This window comes from Chenopodium quinoa, unplaced genomic scaffold (genome assembly GCF_001683475.1).
Source record: "Chenopodium quinoa cultivar QQ74 unplaced genomic scaffold, ASM168347v1, whole genome shotgun sequence".
Lineage (NCBI taxonomy): Eukaryota > Viridiplantae > Streptophyta > Magnoliopsida > Caryophyllales > Amaranthaceae > Chenopodium > Chenopodium quinoa.
This window is the reverse complement of record NW_018742415.1, coordinates 797,494-818,910: the sequence shown is the minus strand read 5'-3', so window position 1 is coordinate 818,910 and position 21,417 is coordinate 797,494.

Here is a 21,417-nt window from a genome sequence, read left to right as displayed (position 1 = left end):
AAATCATCCAAAAAGATAAAATAAACAAAACAGAGTCTGACGCACAAAAAACAGAGCTGGCGCAAACCCTGGCTAACTGGCGCCAGGCACCAACACTAGCGCCAGTCCTAGTTCCAGGCGCCAATGCATGGAGTTAGGCGCCAAGACTGGTTTCAATGCGTTTTCGAAAATCAGATAAGTTTGCCGTACTGGAGGATAAAATCATATAATTTCCTCGAAAAATGCTATTTGATTTTAATTAAAACTCTGAAAAGTCAACAAAAGTCAATTTATCAATGCTAATTGAATTAGGAATGAAAAGAACCTTCTAGAAGAATCTAGAAGACTAAAACCATTCCTAATTGCATTAGGAATGATAAATCATATTAGGCCCTCCCCTAGATCATTGGGCCGTATATAAAGCTCAAACCGGGCCCAGTTTAGTAAATTGGCCATAACTTCCTCAATATTCATCGGAATTGGGCTTATAATATATCGTTGGAAAGCTCTTGTCAAGCCCCATCCAACTACACTATTATAGGACCCATGTCATTGACCAAATAAACTGGATTGGTTGTTTTCTTAAAATAAGTTTTCAAAAACAGAGAGAGGAGAAAAGAAATTGAAACTTTCCGCAACACTAGACTTTCCACACTTTCGCTTCATTCGATTATGATTCGACGCGAAAGGTACTCATCACTGGGTTTGGTTTTGGGGAGACACAAATGGGTGTCTACACTTCCCCCATTAGAAGATCCTTGACCCCAAGGATCAAAAGTAGGAAATTGTTGTTCAATCAACTCTGCATCTTCCCACTTGGCTTCCTCTATGGGTAACTGATCCCATTGCACTACAACATGGTTCTTCTTTTTGACACTTCTTTTGTCCAGAATAGCTATAGGAGTTTTCTGTGTTGGTTAGGATAAATGGTAGGTAAGTGAGGGAAGTTGGGGGTGATTGGAGGTTGACCATGGTGTTTTTTGAGGAGGGATATATGGAAAGTAGGGTGTATTTTGGCTGTGGGTGGGAGGTTCAGGGTGTAAGCAACTTTCCCAACCTTTTTCAATACTTCAAATGAACCATAGTATCTAGGAGACAACTTCTCATTTGCCCTGTGTTGCACAGATGTCTGCCTGTAAGGCTGAAGTTTAAGGTAGACCCAGTCCCATACTTCAAATACCCTCTCTGATAAGCTCCTATTAGCAAGTTGTTTCATCCTATTTTGAGCCTTGTGTAAATTTTATTTGAGCATTTTGGTAGCAGCATTTCTTTGCTGTAAACTTCTGTCAACAGCATCCATTACACAGGTGCCTGGCAAATAGGGTCTATGAGTAGGAGGTGGTTGGTTATAGAGTACTTCAAAGGGAGTGAGTTTGCTGGCTGTGTGATAGTTGGTGTTATAACAAAATTCAGCACGAGAAAGCCATTTGCTCTAGTCTTGAGGTCTTTCAAAACACATGCATCTGAGGTATGTTTCAAGACATCTATTGAGAACTTCATATTGACCATCTGTCTGAGGGTGATAGGAGGTAGATAGCTTGTGTTGTACTCCCTGTAGTCTCATGAACTCAACCCAGAATTGACTCAAGAACACCTTATCTCTATCAGAGATTATGGATTTAAGGAAGCCATGCAATTTAAACACATTATCAAGGTAGGCTTGGGCTACTTTTATAGCAGTAAATGGGTGAGACATAGCAATGAAGTGAGCATATTTACTGAGCCTATCTATGACCACCATTATCACTTCCTTGCCATGGGAGTTGGGTAAGCCCTCAATAAAGTCCATTGTGACTTCTTCCCAGATAGATTCAGGTAAGGGAATAGGTTGTAGCAACCCTGGATATGCACTGGGGTCATATTTGCATTGTTGACATACTTGACATTGCTTAATGTAAGCTTTAATGTCATTTTTCATTCCCTTCCAGTAGAACATAGCTATGACTCTCTAATATGGCGCTTCCACCCCTGAGTGACCACCTTGTGGAGAATCATGTAACCATAATAAGATCTTTCTTCTGACATCCTCATCAACCCCAATGACCAATTTACCCTTCCTTCTCAAACATTGTTGCTCCCAAGAAAAATGCCTATGAGAATCGAAATTTTGCTGTAATTCAAGGATTATCTTCTGTAGTGTTGGATCAGAATCCCAAGTTTGTTTGATTTGATGCCACAACTCAGAAGTTGATTCAGAAACCAGGAGGGTGGACAGGTGGCCAGTGTTTCTTCTAGAGAGAGCATCTGCAACTTTGTTTTTTGCCCCAGCTTTGTATTCTACTGAATAATCAAGTCCAGCCAACTTGGATAACCACTTTTGTTGAAATGGGGTGCCAAGTTTGTGTTCAAGTAGATACTTTAAGCTTTGCTGATCTGTCTTGATAGTGAATGGCTAGTAGAGAAGATAATGTTGCCATTTTTGCACAGCAGATACAACTGCCAACAGCTCTCTCTCATAGGCAGATAAGTGTACAGTTTTTTTCACTCAGTGCTTTGCTTAAGAAGCTGATAGGGTTCTCGTCTTGCAAAAGCACAACACCAATACCCCTCCTTGAAGCATATGTTTCCAAAGTGAAGGGTTTAGAGAAGTCTGGCAGAGCTATGACAGGTGGAGAAGTTACTGTTGTTTTCAATGCTGTGAAAGCTGCTTCTGCTTCTTCATTCCACAGAAAGCTGTCCATTCTGAGCAATAAGGTGAGTGGCTTGCAGATCTTGCCATAATCCTTAATGAACCTTCTATAATAGCCTGTGAGCCTTAAGAACCCTCTTAAATGCTTAAGAGTTCTAGGTCTAGGCCAGTTGATCATTGTTGCAACCTTGTCTGGATCAGTAGCCACCCCATGAAAAGAGATTATGTGACCCAAATAACTTATTCCAGTCAGGACAAATGAGCATTTATTTAGGTTTGCATGCAGTTGGTTTAGTTGCATCAGCTCTAGTGTTTGTTGCAAATCGAATAGATGATCTTCCCAAGTGGGACTATAGACTAGAATGTCATCAAAAAAGACCAGGACACATTTCCTTAAGAGAGATTTAAAGACATGATTCATAAGAGCTTGAAAAGTATAGGGTGCATTGGTGAGACCAAATGGCATCACTAAATACTCAAAATGGCCAAAGTGTGTTTTGAAAGCTGTTTTGTGAATGTCATTTGGCTGCATTTTGATCTGGTGATAACCAGATTTCAAATCAATCTTTGAAAAAAATTGAGTGCCCTGCAGCTCATATAGGAGCTCTTTAATTAGAAGGATAGGAAACCTGTCTTAAATGGTGGCCTTGTTCAAGTTCCTGTAATCCACACAAATCCTCCAACTTCCATCTTTTTTCTTTACCAGCACAATAGGAGCAGCAAATGGGTTATTGCTAGATCTAATCACACCCTGGTCAAGTAAGTACTGCACCATTTCTTCTATAACACTCTTCGTTCTGCAAGGCTGGGTATCTGTATGCCCTTAAATTAATAGGGTCAGTCCCTTCTTTTAAAGGAACGGCATGGTCAAACCCATCCCTTGAAGGTGGAAGCTTTGAAATGGGTTGAAAAACATCTGAAAACTGATTCAAGAGGGTTGATAGGGCAGAGTCACAACTAACTTCTTCATTCTGAGCTGGCATGGGAGAGTGAGAGACATTTACTGGGATAATTTGCATCATTGAAAGGGACCCCTCCTAGGTCAACAACTTTTTGCAGAGCCTTGGGTTGAGTTTCTTTCCATTTCTTAGGAGCTGCTCCTCTTAGCTTAATTTTCCTTCCCTGGTGCTAAAATTCCATAGTTAGGTTGCTAAAATCCCATAGAACTGGACCCACCTGAACGAACCATTGGATGCCCAAGACAAGGTCACTGCCACTTAAGGGTAAGAGGAATACATCAGCTGTAAAATCTGCACCCTGCATTTTCCAAGTGAACCCCTTAATGATCTGACTACATTGCATCTGATTCCCATCATCCACCTTTATCCAAAGTGGAGGGATATATTCAACCTTGCAAGCAAGCTTTAAAGCCTTGTCAAGGTCTATGAAATTGTGAGTGTTGCCACTGTCAAGCAGGATTTGCAGCTTTTTCTTGCCATGGTGGCCAGCAATTCTCATAGTTTGAAATGTGGCCATACCATCCATGGCCTACATAGAGATATGAGCACACACTACAAGAAAAGTGGCTTTGGGCGACGACTTAGTGTAGCATGTGCGACGAGTTTAAATTTCGTGGCCTTAAAAGGATAGTTTGGGCGACAAATGATAATTCGTTGCCCAAACTAAAGCATGGGCGACGAATATTGCGTTTTGTCGCCCAAAATAATTATCAACAACGAAATATACTTTTGTTGCCCAAAATATTATTTTGTGCAATGATGTTTCTTCAGTCGTAGTCCATATCATCATATAGGGCAACGAAATAATGTTTCCGTCGCCTAAAATAATTGAAAAAAAAACGGAAAATTTTACACTGAAAATTTCACCACCAAATTTGAATTTCAAATAAACGCCCATAACACAAATTTTGCTCACCCATGTACCGCCACTACCTATATCATATCCCAAAATTATCTCCAGCATTCATATTTCCCTTTCTCACCTCCATCAAAACTCATTCCTCAACAACCTTCTGGTTTAAATTATATCAAAATTATAAACTTTCTTTCTTCCATCATCTTGTTGAAACCTAATTGTTTAACAACCCTTTATACTCTGTATTCCCTTCTTCTTAGTTGAAATGTGTTGAATTGTAAGAGGAAAAACAACATCAAACTGCAATTATTTTCATATTTTGACACAAAATTCAGTGCGCAATAATCGAAGGAGAGCGTGAATCTGGGTAATTATATCTATATTTTATAATTGACAACTACCACAAAATCAAAGGATATACGATTTTTACAGAAACGTCATAATAATGAGAGTTTTCTTAACTATTTTGATTGGGTTTGATATTAGATTAGAGCCAAATTGAGTCTCATATTTATATATATATATGTTAATGTTTGTTTACTATTGTTATTAAGACTTAAAAGTATATATGTTGATAAGAAGTTTTGAGATACTAATTGTTTTTTTAATTATTGTTGTTGGGAGTACAGATTCAATCAATCATAGTACTTTGTAGAATTGGAGATAGGGGAACTAAGGTAAATCTATTCATTATCTTCCTTTTCTCTTTTTTTTTTCCTTTTTTTTGGGATTTTTGTGGTTTGTAAAATTCAGAATCTTTCGTTAATATATACATTTATTTAATTATTTTTATTGATTTTTATACAGGATGAGCTGAGGCACGTTAATGGTGATTTTTGGACCTTACAAATAGCAAATCAAAAGATGAATCATGAAGACTGCAATTTTATATGATACGTTTTTTAATTGTTAATATATCTTCAAAGATATACTTAGTGTAGGCTTTAATATTATTTTAATTTTTTATAAAGTTAGTCAGGCAGGATGAATACCGAGGAATTCCATTAGTTTTACACTTTTACTTTTATTTGTATTTTAGATTATCTCATTTAAGAGATGAATCACATTACCTTTGTAAGCAGATTGTATATCATGAATGTTATTCACAATAATTTACTAACTAAGACGTGTTTTTGCATATCTCTGAATTGGGTTAACAAAATTGTATAGTAAAACAGTTTTGCTATATATATGAAGAACATAATGTGGAAAAAAAAAAAGAAAAAAAAATAATATATGACCAAACCTAAAATAAATCGTTGCACAAAATAAAAATGGGAAACAAAATAAGTGTTGCACATATTAGAATAATGATTTGACCCATGTAGATGATTTGGGCAACAAAATATTTATTCCGTTGCACAAAAGTGAAAAGGCAACGACATATGGCAACGCCCAAACCTAATGCACGCGTAGCACAAAACAAGCATTAGGCGACGAAGATTATACCCATTGCACAAAACAGTAAGGGCGTCGACCCTTGGGCGACGACCCCAGGACGAGTTTTAACTCGTTGCACAAAGGCTTGGGCGACGAAATCTAGGTTTTGGGCAACGAAATTTTTTGTTGCCCAAAGCAAATTTTCTTATAGTGACACTCAAGCTCTTCCACCTCCTATTCTTCTTTCTCAGTTTCATCATCATCTAGCTCATCCACCTCAATATGGAACAACTGAGGTCTTTTCCCTTTACATTTGTGTCCTGCTTCATACTTTTCATCACACCAAAAACATTGGTTTTTTGCTCTCTTCTCACTGATCTCAACAAGTGTCAGGGTTCTTCTATTTGTGTTAAGGTAGGTTGCTGGGCTAGTGTTTGTGGTTCTGTTTGTATTAGGGTAGGTTGTTGGGTTAGTGTTTGTGGGTTTTTGTATCTGCAGAGGTTTGGGTGTAAAAGGTAGGTTAGTAAAATTGGACCCTGGGGGGTTAGGTAAGAGTGGGGGCTATTTGGGGGTTGGTTTGGGTTTCCTAGATTCACTAGCAGCTTCTTGTAGCTTGGCAAAGCAAAGTAGTGTCTGCTGAAGAGTGGTAGGTGTGAACATCCTTACTGCCAATTGTATATCTTTCTTCAACCCAGCAAGGTAACAACTGAGTAGATTTGGTTCAAATAAATCCAATCTATTGGCCAGGGCATCAAAAGCATCATGGTATTCTTGTACACTACCAGATTGCTTTAAGGATTTAAGGTCTGCCATAGGGTCATCATACAGGTCTCCAAATCTGGCAGTGATGTCCTTAACATAGACATCCCAGCAAGGTAAGTCATAATTTTTTCTCAAACTATAGGTTTGATGCCACAATAAAGCCTTATGTTCAAGATGTATTGCAGCTAGCTTCACCCTATTAGGACCCTTTACCTTGTCCAAGTCAAAGAACTGGTTACACTTAAAGATCCAAGATTTTAAATCTGTGCCATTAAACTTAGGGAACTCTACCTTAGTGAGTCTAGCGGAGTAATGGGATTGCTTAGGGGGAGGTTCAGATTCTTGACTATGCATTAACACAGACTCTGGGCCAGTCTTATTATTATTATTAGAGACTAATTTAGTTATTTGCACAGATAGCCCTATCAACAGATCATTCAGCTCAGATATAGATTTGTAGTTTTTATCAATATTTAAGTTGTTGTTTTCGCAAGGGTTTTTAAGTTTCTTACCTTGATCCTGCAGTAAGGCCTTCAGAGAATTCTCCATCTTCTTTAGCTCATTGTTTCCCAGCTGAGAAGAATCTGATGAGGATCTTGTCATAGACATGATAATTAACAGGCCGAGGAAGGATCTGCTCTGATACCAGTGATAGCAATATGATAAATTACCAAGTCAGATTCCAGAGAGGAATGGATACTGGTTATGATCAATTCCAGAAAACCAGCCAAATAGGAAAGAAGGGCAGTTTTGTTGGACTTAATCACTAAGCAATGTGAATAATGAGAGAAACAGAGTGAGAACAAAGATTGACAAAAAAGGGAAATTTTCATTAATCATAAGCATAAGCTGCCATTACACACTATTGGATTTAAATAGCCTTGATTACCTAATACAAAGACTTGGACTAAGAACAGGACAAAAATAAGAAAAGGACAAATACAAATAATGGCCTTCTAATTTGCAGCAGCTGTCACATTCTCTTCCCCTGTACTATTATTCCCTTCCTTAGCTGTGTCTTTTGGCAGGCTTGAATTCTTTACCATACCTTTCTCTGACTCAACACCCTCTTCTTCCTTCTGCTCTGACTCAGCACTCCTAGTCATCTTGCTCATTGCCTTGTTAACTCCTGGTGTCATGATATTAATTGCATCAGAGTCAGTGTGGTTAAGGACTATGGAGCTTTACTCAATCTGTGCTTCCCTGATGGTATACATATGCTTAAACCTTTTTTTATTAAATTGTGATTGTTTTTTTTATGGTATTTTTTGGCATCCTAATGTATATAACTTATTTTATGCAGGCAAATACCATCTTACTAGCTTAGTACATATTTCAGAAGTTTCATGGGATTATGTTCAAGATGTCAGGGATGTATTAAGAGTGGGTGATGTTGTAAGAGTAAAAATTGTTAACATTGATTGGTAAAAATTAATATAAGTATATAACAATCTGTTAATAGTGTCACCTAGGAGGCTAGAATTTGATAATCTTGGTAGTAAATAATATTTGGGATCTCCATGTTTTATGGCTATTTATCTAATTTATTCAACTTTTTTGTTGGTTGAATATCTGGAGGTTAAGACTTATGCTCGACATTGGTTAGGTTTCTTTGACAAAACTTGTATGTGAACCTCATTCCCATTTTATTTTTCGTTAAGTACCATATCGAACGAGTAACTTGGGGAACATAAATATTAATGGATGATAAAAAGTCAAAATAATTACTCGAAAAATAACACCAATAACAAAATCAATCGAGAATGTACATTGATAACTTGGTGAGATGTGCGCTCAGTTTAGGTTACTTTGACAAAACTATTCTGTGAACCTCATTTTATTTTTCTTTTAGTATGATTTTTCATAGAAACGTTAAAAAACCACTTGAGAAACAACACCGATAACAAATTCAGTCGAGAAAATACATTGATAACTTGGGGAACCACACATCTTGATGGATGCTAAAAAAGTAAAAAAGAAAAGAAAAAAAAAAGAAAAAAAAAGGATTGTTACTTGGGCTTAATGTGAGTGGGTTTTAGAAAAGAGAGCGTTTGCGTGCGGATGCTCGCACGCAAATTTCCGTGCGGATAGCTTGGCTGATATGTTTTACTTGTTGGCTTATATGTTTCATGTATTAGCTGATATGTTTTATTTGTTGGCTGATATGATTTTTGTGTTGGCTAATTGTAGGGAATAATTTCAAGCCTTTAAAATCCCACTAGCTTGAACCCCACTGTGATCATACACTAAAGTACGGTGGCGTCCAAAAGGGAAGAAGATAGAGCAAAAGAGTCGCCAACAAGTTTTTAAGGAACTTGTAAACCGTTCATAGGATGAAGGTTACACCCCTTAACGATCTAAGAGATCGTCAACTCCATAAGGTCATGAACCAAATAAGGGTTCGGGGATGATGGTACAAATCCAACCTAAAAGAGATTGAACCTGCCCTAATAATAGGCCTCTACTTTATTCTGATCGTATTCATGTGCGCTTTCTGACTAACATACAATCAATAGGATTAACCCTAAACCTGTTTAAGCTATGTTGGTTGAATTTAATGCATAAATAAACTATTATTGGCGATCACTTGAATTTATAATCACAATTAACCTAAACAAGATTATTAATATCTTATTAAGCGTGGTTGCAAGTACCAATTCCCTTTAACATTCAATAAAGGTGATCAAGCAATAACAAATAAAATAATATGCGTATCAAGCAACATAATAAATAATCATAATCATAATAATCATAAATATTAGGGAGAATATAAGAAGCATCATACTTTTAATCATACTTGATATTAAAGATACCCTAGACATGATACCAGAAATCAAAATAACAATCTAAGCATGAAATCTACATCATACTATCAATTAATCTTTAAAGTACTTACTTGGATGCCTCGTACCTCTTTCTAATAACAAAATACACACGTTAGTAACTTCAAGGAAAATAATAATCAAAGCAATTAAATTAAATAATTGAAAGAGAGATTTGGGACCAAACCCTCAGAAATTAAAAACCTTTCACGTCTAGGGCGAAGGCAACTTCGAATATGGCAAGGTGTTTCTAGATCTTGTGAATGCGGAATTTTGTATTAAAAATCAAAGTAAGAAAAGAATGAATGAATGTTAAGAATTATTGATGAAAGAGATGAAGATGATGAAAAGAATTGATGAACGATTTGTTAATGAAAAGAGTTGATGAATGAAGAAGAGAATTGATTATTGGTCAATGAATATTGATCATTGGTGAATGAAAACGGAGTTTTTGATACGATATTTATAGAGAAAATCAGCCAAAAAAGATAATTTATCAAAACAGAGTCTGAAGACCACAAAATCACCTTGGCGCCAGCGCTGGCTCATTGGCGCCAGGACCAGTGGCTAGCGCCAAGCGCCAATGGCTAGCGTCTGGCGCCAATCCTGGTTCCAGGCGCCAAGGCCTGGGGTTGGACGCCAATTTAGATTTCAACGCGTTTTCGAAATTCTGATAAAATTCCCGTACTGGAAGATAAAATAATATAATTTCAGTCGAAAATGCTATTTGATCTAATTAAAACTCTGAAGAGTCCTAATTGAATTAAGAATGATAAGACCTTCTAGAATGTTCTAGAAGACTAAAACCATTCCTAATTACATTAGGAATGATAAATCATATTAGGCCCTCCCCTAGATCATTGGGCCGTACTAAAGCTCAAACCGGGCCCAGTTTAGTAAATTGGCCATAAATTCCTCAATATTCATCGGAATTGGACTTATAATATATCGTTGGAAAGGTCTTTGCAAGCCCCATCCAACTACACCACTATTGGACCCATATCATGGACCAACCAAACTGGATTGGCTGTTTTCTTAAAATAAAGTTTTCAAAAACAGAGAGAAGAGAAAAGAAAAGAAATAAAAACTTTCCGCAACACTAGACCTTTCCACACTTTCGTTTCATTCGATTATGATTCGACGTGAAAGGCACTCATCATCGGGTTTGATTTTGGGGAGACACAAATGGGTGTCTACACTAATATATTATTCTTGTTGGATGATATATTTTATTTTTTTATTTTTGTTGGCTTATATGTTTCATGTGTTAGTTGATATGATTTTTGTGTTGGCTAATATATTATTTTTGTTGGCTGACATCCCTTGGCTTATATGTTTCTTTAGTTAACTAATATATTTATTTTGTTGGCGAATATGTATTTTAATTGTTGACTTATATGTTTTATTTTGTTGGCTGATATGTTTATTTTGTTAGCTTACCTGTTGCTTTTCTTTTCCGATTTCATCCTTTTGTTGGCTAATATGCTTCCTTAGTTGGCTGATATGTATCTTTCATTGGCTGATATGTTCCTCTTGTTGGCTGATACATTTTTATTAATGATTGATATGTTCTTAATATTGACTGATATCAGACATCAATTGGGTGATATGTTCATTTTAATGGCTGATATACGTCTTTTGTTGGCTACTATGATTAAAATAGACCATATACTTTTATTTCTTTCTCACTTCTCTACTCCTCACTGTTTTTCACAAAATCATATCAGCCAAAATTTTAAAGATATTAGCCACATATCACAAAATGGAGAAATCATATCAACCAAGATATTAAAGATTCTCATTCATCATTCTCCCCATTTTTTTCATTTTCTCTCTCCTCCAAACTTCCTGTTTCGTTCCTTCAATGACTTATTTTTCCATCTCCTTCGCATCTTCCCTCTCCTCCACTACACCCATCGCACCGCCAACCACGGAACACCAGTCGTCGTTCACCGAACAATCGAACCCACCAAAGCAGCCCTAATCACCCTCACCCAACCATCAACAGTGAAAACAACATCCTACTCTGCGAAAACAACCACAGCTCCCGCCAAGCCACCTCAATTGAGCCACCACCATCAAACCACCACCGATGATCCCTAATTGCTGCCCAACCCAGGACTATCAGCGTTCACAAAATCGCACCACCTCTAGGTGTCGGTTGTCGTCGTGGCATTGACCGTAAGAAGGTTGTCCGTCAAAGCCGACCTTCAATTTCCCGTCGGTCAAATCAATCGTTTCCTCAAAGTTATTTTTATTTTTTTTGGGTGTTGAATCTAAAATGGAGGTTAAAATTGTTATTTTCAAGTGTTGGAGTTAGTAGGGAATGGAGGTTTAAGGTTGAATCTGAAATGGAGGAGCATCCTCTATGCCGCTACCTTATGGCTGCACAAACACTTAGGGGCGGGTGCCCGCACCCAATAGTTTGTGTTTACAAAAAGAAAAGTCTTGGTAATTAATGGGTTGGACTTTCATAATAAACTATACTTATATATTAAATAGCATTCCTAAAACATAACATGTCAAGCTCTATAAACCTGTCAAGTCATCAATATATGCCACATGTCGCATCTTTCAGCACTATAAACATGTCACGTCCCCTCCACAAAATAAATTAGATTTAACATCTTAAAAATGCTTATAGCAAGACTAGAACTCGAGACTAACAAATATTACGTTACAAGTCTTACCACCTTAGCTATCCATATATTGTGTGAAATTACCCAACCAAGTTATAGTCAACTTGGATAAGATGATTAATTCTTAATTGTACTATTTTTACGTATTATATATATATGATAAATTTACAACTTTAATCTTGATGTTTGAAAATCTGTATTGTTTTTTCAATTTGAAGAAAGAATAAGAATCTTTTTTGTAAAATAGCCAATAGTTGAATATCTTCGAATCATATAGAATAGCATTCATGTAACACCCTAGAAATTCCTTTCTTTTAAAATACCTGTTTTGCCCTGTTTAAAACTTTAAATAGGAATATCTAAGATATTACCGCCACCGTGAAAACGGCTAAGGCAACCATCAAAGACACACAGCGGAAGACTAATTTCAAAACAAGTCAACTTGAAAAGCCAACCAACGAAAGTAAAGTCAAACGAAGTAAAATAAAACCATCCTACAACTTGGAACCATTGTAGGCCCTTATTAAAACCAAACCAACTTTAAAACTTTTGCGTTAGTCATGCATGATAATAATATCATAAATAATTAAAGCATTAAACACATCATATACTTATAGAAACTAGCATGATCGCTCTTCACTCATGTCCATTCATGAATATGCTTCATCACCTGAAAAGCTTCTCTCTACTTGTTTCCACTACTCTCCATTAAAAATGGGTCATAATAGGGTCAAGATAAAGACAAGGCCAACAAACACACACTAAGAAGAGCTGAGTACATAAGCGTAATTAACACACTAGCATGCATTTACCTATCAACACACAACTTACCTTATCGCATCTGTTTTTCAATCATACAACATCCAACAAAACTTTTCAACTAGAAAACTACATAATTTATTTAGCGTAAATTACGCATCGAACGGGTTTCCAACTCTACCTCCCCCAAATAAATTGAGGTTACTGACATGGGAGCTAACCGTGCCAGCATCAAAACCACACATAGGTGGCGGAATTCCTGCACATAATAATAATAAAAAGGAATGTACAACGTCCTGTACTCCAGTAGAAGTTATGATCAAATATAAAGTCACATAACTCCCCCATATGTTCATACTCAAGGTATATACGTTCCAAGAGTTTTGGTGCGCAATCTCTTTCACTTTACGTTATTTACAGATTATTAAACTTGGTGATGACTCTCGAACCATAATCATTCAATCAACAATAATTATTCAACAATCAAACATACCAATTTAATTCTTGAATAATTAGTGACCACATAATATTTAATGTTGAACCCTTTTTAATCTACCTCAGTGTCAAAGACACCTTAAACGCATAATGCGCCACAAATCCTATCCCTCGATGTTGAAAACACCTCAAGTGCACTAAGGCACCAAAAATATAATTTACTCCTCGTGTACATAGACACTTAAATAACTCCTTCCTCATGCTTATAGCATCAATAAAAATTATATGAACCATAATAAAATTCCTTTTAAATATTCCAAATCAAATTAAACATTTAGTTTAATTAAACATGCTCTCTAACACGCCACAAATAAATATGTGGTTCATAAATAATATTCCAAACTATTAATTTTCATTCAATAATCCATCACAAATAAATCATGCTTCATAATCCAATTACCAATAACATCTAAATCAAAATTTCCAATCCAAACTTAGCATGATACTACTTGTAATCAATCAAACACATTTAGTATGCTATTATATTAACATAATTATGCTAAGTACGCAAACGTATTTCAAATAAGCTCTTAAAATAACCGAGTACTCTACTACAATTCCCGAACCAAATCTTCTACATAAAGGGACAATAATACTAAATTAATTACCCTTGTATACACAATTTTCAGCAACTTAAACTCACTTTAAATAATTTATAATAATCTGAAAATTATTTAAAAACCCCTAATTAAACTCCTTTTTAATGGGTAATCACACCCTTTTATTAAAATCACAATTACACTACTTTAAATAAAATTCCATCATTTTAAACTAATCAAAAACCCTTTAACTTCATCAAAATACATCTTTATACTTAAATTATCCATAGAAACATTAAATTATCTCTTACCCTTTAAAGTGAAGAATAACATTTAAAGCATAAAAAAAATTAAAAAATAAACTTCGTTAAGAATCAAAAACTGCCCGAAAATCATATTTAGAGGCCGAATTTGGCCACGAGAGTAGAGAGTAAACTTTTTTTTTTTTTATCAAAATCGAATGAGTTCAGAACCTGATCGGGATTAAAACGGGATTAATATTAACGAACGAAAATCAATTGTTCATAAAAACCCTAAAATCATGATTTTCAATAATTAAAAACCCTAGGTTATAAAATTTACAAAATCCGAAAATTATGACATTTATAAAATCTGAAATTATAGAGTTTAATCATCAAAATACAATTTGATACTAATTAAATTAATATCAAACAATAAAATCAAAATCCATAAATCAATAATTATAATTACACAAATTAATAAAACAAAGGAGAAAAAAAATAAGACTAACCTTTTTGTGTGGGAAAATTTTGGGGATTCATGGGGTATTTATAGAGTAGAGAGTGCAGGGTTAAATTTGGGCTTATAAAAATGTGGGCTTAATTTATGGGTTTTGGAATGGGTTATTCCAATAAGAGTATATAGGAATAATTTATATTACCCAATAATTAATAAACGTTTGGCCCAAAATATATTTTACTTTTATAAAACCTTATTATTAAAATACTTTAACCCTTTAAAATATTTAATTAAAATACTTGAGCCCTTAACAATACATTTTATTAATACTTAAATACTTTTGTCAAAAAAATAAATACTTAAATACTTTATAAAAATACATTAAAATACGGGGTATTACAATTCAAAATATTGAACATGGTTCCCCTAATTAATACAAATCTTATATATTTAAATATTAAATTTGAAGATGATTATCAATATATGATGAAAAAACAATCAAACGTTATTACAAACTAGCAACTCGGGGGCATCGCTCGAGCCACACACTAGTTCATGATTAAAATATGAGTAGTGAAATAATTTAATGAAATAATTTTATTAGCTTTATAAACATTAAATTTATTTACTTAAATTATAGTATAATAAATTATGTAAATAAATATGTTAAATTATAATTTTAAATTTTACAAAATCACATGTATTACACACAAGTGCACCAAACAATACGTGACCATCAAGCATCGTTCAACATTTCTAAGTCCATAACATACATTTCTGGATAACTAAATCCAAATGATTGCTCAAAACATACCCAAATCAACTAAAACGAGAAATCATATAACAAAAAATTAAACATTCCCCGATAATTTATATCCATTATCCGATGAACAGTGCATCAAAAAAACATAAACCTTACATTATTCCTCCTCCATTTTTTTTATTAAGTGCCCCATGCTGACATGCATGACACATGCCGATGTAAAACTTTGATCAATAATATCTTTAAATTTTCAATAAGTATAAAGGAAAATTTGACAATTACCACATACAATTGTTGCCATTTTAGCAATTACCACCTACAATTTATTTATTTTATTTTTTTGGGAATTTTACCACCAACTATTTTTCAAAACATCAAAACTTCCCACCTACTCCCTCCGTTTTTTTAAATGCATTACTTTGATTTTGCACTATTCACATACCATGGTTGACTTAATTTTTTCATCTCTACAAAATAAATAAATGTTATTATATAATATATCATTAGATTCGTCATAATGTCTAGTCTCAAAATATAATTTTTTTATAATTTTTACTAGTTAACCATTAAAGATATTAATGGTCAAAGTTGTGTCTCAACAAATATGCTGGTCAAACTTATGCATATAATAATAATAATAAAAATCAGAGGGAGTATTGGCTCTCAACTCACATGTGACGTCATGTGGGCCCACTAACTACCTTTTTCCTCCATATCTTTCTTTCTTACTCGATTTCTCATTCCTATGTATTATATTCCTCTCAAAATTGGGGAAACACTTCAATTCGTGAAATAATTAACATGAATATATAATTTATTTGAAGTTTTTCCTCAATTTTGAGAAGAATACAATATATATAGGGTATGAGAAACCGAGTGAGAAAGGAATAAAGAGTGGGAAGGTAGTTAGTGGACCCCACATAACATCACATTTGAGTTGAGAGCCAAGTAGGTGCGAAGTTTTGATATTTTTAAAAAATATTTGGCGGTAATTTTTTTTTTTTTTTTATAAAAAAAAACTGTAGGTGGTAATTGTTAAAATGGGAACAATTGTAGGTAGTAATTGTATAAAAAACCCAAGTATAAATTATACGGATCAGAGTAACAATTGAATATTAATAATCTACTCATTAACACAATTCCAACAAGCTAAGTACCTACAAGATTATATTTATTACTATTATTTATGAATTACAAAAATTGATTAAAGTCTTCCAACAAGCTAAGTACCTACAAGATTATATTTATTACTATTATTTATGAATTACAAAAATTGATTAAAGTCGCTCACATGAATCATCTATACTATATATTAAAAGGCGTTTATAAAATTGTGTATGTGCCACCCAACACGCGTACCCCTTCTTACACCCGTATTACGCCACATCTTCATTCAACAACCTCTACCATCATGCCACATCATCATTCAATTATCCAAATTAAATTAAAAATGCATGCAAAGAGATTCGAACCTAAATTTCATTGAATAAAAACCACATGCATTGCTATCTTAGCTAGAATTAAATTATAATATATGTTTCCACATTCATGTATAAATACATATAGTACAAGTATTATAATGTAATACAAAAAATAAAAAAAAAGTCCAAAATGAGTTATTGTTGTCATTGTTTTCAAATTAACCACGTAAAAAAATTATGAAGTACGTTTTTTAAAGCATCTAATATAAAAACGAAATTATTCAAAATATCACCCGGGGCAAAGCCCGGGCCACACACTAATCTAATACATATATATATATATATATATATATATATATATATATATATATATATATATATATATATATATATATATATATATATATATATATATATATAAAGGGGAGTTATTTCCTGAATTTTTAAAGAGTCACGTATGATTTAATTTTTTCAGCGCGCCACATAGAATAATAAATTTTAGTTGTAGCCATTTAAATACGAGATTATTAATTTATTTTAGAATTAAATAATTTAAATGACACATAAACAAAATTGACAAATGAGATTTTCCAGTTTAAATTAATTAATATAAAATATTATCTTTTGATATTAGGAATTTTATCTAAATATATGAAATTTTAGCACATAAATATATATATAAAAAATTATTTTAAAACATTCAAACGAACCGTGCATCGCACGGGCTTCATCTAATTTTATTTTATTTTTGACGGGAATAATGTCAAATTTTTAGTGCATTTATATATTTATATATATAAAAACATATATATATATATATATAGAGTGTGGATCATGTGAAAACAAGTGTAAAGATGAAAACTAAAAACATACAATCTCCACCGTACATAAAATTCAATGGCTGAGATTAGATACATGCTAATTATTTTCTCTCTCCTCTCTCTTCTCTTTCCTACCTTCTCGAATCCCCCAGCTTCAATTTCTCCCATTTATCATTTTCTCTCTCCTCCAATTCCCCCAAAAAAACCCTAGATCTCTCCATCGCTCCGCCGTTCACGGCGCTCTTCTTTCTCTCTCCTCCGTCGACTCCTTCACCGGATCGCTTAAATTGTGTTCTCCTTGTTTCAGATTGCTGAATTTGTAAGTTTTTGTTCTATCTTCAAACCCTAGATTTTAATTCATTTTCTAGGATTTTCGTTTTGATTTCATGAATAGAGCTCAGTTTTCGATCTCGAATCGTTCGATAAGAGTAATTCGCTGCTTAAGTTTTTCTTTTTTTTTTGCTCAGTTTCGTGTCTGAATTTCGAATTAGCTGAGAGGAGTGAACAGGAGAGGAGGGAGCGAGTGGACTCGGCCGAATTGGTTGAATCGGTGGCTGATTCGAAGGATGACGGTGGTTGTGGAGGAGGGGTGAAGGAGAACAGTGACGTACAGAGCAGTGTTTAATTAATGGATGCTCCTTCTGCGAGAGCTCGCGCTAATTATGATTATCTCATCAAACTCCTTTTAATCGGCAATAGTGGTAATGTATTTATTATATGATTGAATATGCGTTTTTTTTAGATCTTTGATTGTTTCTCAGTTTGTAATCAAATTGATTGATTTGTGATATTTGTGGCATTGTGTTTGTTGTGTTAATGCACGGCATTGCTGGTTTGTCGATCTCATTTCGCTTTTGAGGCCAAGGAAGTTTGGTTTACGGTCTAGGAAATGGATTAATCATGGGCGTAGTGTGTTATCATCTGATGATTTTTAGCATTTGAGTGTGTTGAAGTGCAGGATGTGGTCTACTGGTCTGATTGGTTGTTGTTCTGTAATGTATTGTTAATTTGTTGATCTCATCTTGCTTTTGAATCCGAGGAAGCTGCTGGTGTAATGATGAAAAATGGATTAATCTTAGGATTAGACATATTATCATATGATGATTGATAGCATATTGAGTTTGCGAGGTTGTATGTGGTTTTTGCTGCATTGCTGGCTTGTTGATCTTCTTTCCCTCCCTTACATAGCGGGGAACCTTGATTTTTCGGCAATATAATAGCATTGGCACATGGATTATTCATGGATATAATGATGTTATCATATGATAATTAAGTATGTTAGTGATTTACTATGTTGGATGTATATCCTCGTAATACTTGGGGGTTTTTTTTTTGACACAAAGCAAAGCTTAGCATTTATAATTTTGTTATAGTGACTCTTAATTTTGTGCAATAATATGAGTTATTAGCTTTATTGTTTTTGTGTGCTGAAAGTCTATTAGCTCAATTGGTCGAGCATTGTGCACTTGCATTGTGCACATGACGTGGGTTCGAATCCTACGTAGGCTTATATGGTGTGATCTTTTTAAAATGTAGTCAAAATTAATATATTAACCTAACCTATGTGTAAATGTTAAATTAATATATTGTGCACTTGCATTTTGGAAAGTACGATTTCAATTTTCTTTTCCTGTATATTCTTGAATGTGTATTATTAGAGCATATACCGGAGAAAAAGCCTACTCATTTTCCAGAATTGATATTTTTAAACTCATTCAGTCTGTTGCATCTAACAGATAAGTGTTCAAGCTTTTAATGATGAAGATCCTCAAGGGCGTAGGATTTACTATTTTATGCAAGTAATTGGTTATTAAATCATGAATGACTGAAAAACAAAGGGAAATTATTTTGAATAAAATATTCCTTTTGAAATATATGCTTTATTTGGATTTAGTAGTGAGTACATTGTAAGTTTAATTTACACAATAATAGCTACTCTTATTTCATTCGCTCTTCATTTATGGTTTATATTGTCAGGCTTATTTATTCATCGCCGGAGGGCTGAAATAATGGATCCTCAAAGGAAGGTCGTTGGAATCGGATAGCTTATGGTTCTTGGAAGAATCACAATTTGGCTATTACAAAATTATCTGATAACAAGCAGGAGCAGGAGAAGTTATTTGATGACAAGGAGAAGAAGGAAAAGTTATCTGATGATAGTTACCTTATATTTGTAAATAGTGACTTCTATATAAATGTGGTCAATGTTGTCGAAATTGATATAATTAACTTATTTTTATATATAGTGGCCTCTGTATAAATGTGGTCAAAATTGATATAGTTACCTTATTTTTGTATATAGTGACCTTTATGTAAATATGGTCAAAATTGATATAATTACCTTATTTTGGGATATAGTGACCTCTAAGTAAATATTTTAAAAATTGATATAGTTACCTTATTTTTATATATAGTGACCTTGGTGTAAATGTCATCAAAAATAATATAACTTGACATAATTACCTTATTTTTGTATATAGTGACATCTGGGTTGTTTCACACCATTGGATTATCTAGTGAATATTCAATGGCTAAGATTGCTTGTTTTTAGTTTTCACCATAAGCTCTGTTTTTAGCGGAACCTCCCCGTATATATATATATATATATAGGGAATGGATCATGTGAAAACAAGTCTAAGGCTGAAAACTAAAAACAAGTAATCTAGACCATTGATTCTAATCTAACGGAGGAGATTAATTTCGTGTATTAGACATACGCTCACTTCTTCCTCCTTCACACATCTTCTCTCTCTTAAATTTCAAGCAATTCTTTCTCTCTCTTTCATGTTTTGGATAAAGCCTTCTGTAAATGCGATTGCTAGCTGCATGTATTAAATAGTAAAGTATGTTCTGATCTGCATATAATTAGTCAATATTAGCTGGTTGTTAATGTTTCTGAATCTACAATTATTTCTGCAGCTAATGCTAAATTAGATGATATGGTGTTACAATTTCAAAATATATCAAAATAGAGCCACTGCTTTTCAATTTCTATCTTTTAGCCAAAGACGAATTGTTGTTATTCTTCCATATAGTTTATGGTGAATGTTACTTGGACTTGCATAGTTGGTTGGAGTGACTAATGGTGCAAACATGAAATAGTTGATTTTAGCAAATTACAGTCTATGGCTTATGTTGATTTTAGCAAAAGTAAGTAATTGATAATAAACTGGTCATTTTTTTAAAGTCTACAAGTTTACTAGTACCGCAAATCTTGTAATCCATTGTTTATTAAAGCTATAGTTTAAGTCTGCAAGTGTAATTCATTCATTATGTTCTCATGATGAGTGATTCGTTATTAGTGCAAATAAAGCCTGACATTTTTATTATAAACCTTCTCAAAAAAATAGTAAGCAACTCTATAGATTATCATTAGCCCCTTCTAATTCATATAGCTTCCTTGAGACTCTCTGGCCTCTATCATCAATCAGATTGTTGTTAGTAGGTTAGGTTCTACACCGTATACATACAAAGTTACCAACCAGCTTTGTCCTTGATTCTCAAAATGGTTGCTAAATTGCTAGCAAAGGTAATTGCTTTGATCTTGTTTATTCGGATGTTATGTCTGCATTGTTATACTGGAAGTTCAGCTTAATGCTTATGCTATCTAGTGTAATAACTGTTTTTTGGAGTTTGCAATTGATATTTTTGTTGAAGGTGGTCAGACACAAGTCTTTTTTTTTTTTTTAATGTATATGTTTTATTTCAGTTTCCTTGATTTTTTTTTACAGGCAAAGTATGAATCTAGGCGCACAGGCCGCACACATTTCCAAAGTGATAAAGATCAATGCAGTGCACTTTATAGGCATTTAAAAGAAAGATTGAAGGCCGGTCATTTTACTATTAAACAAATCTTTGACAGATGCAGAACGTGCTTGCCTGCCAACAATTGAA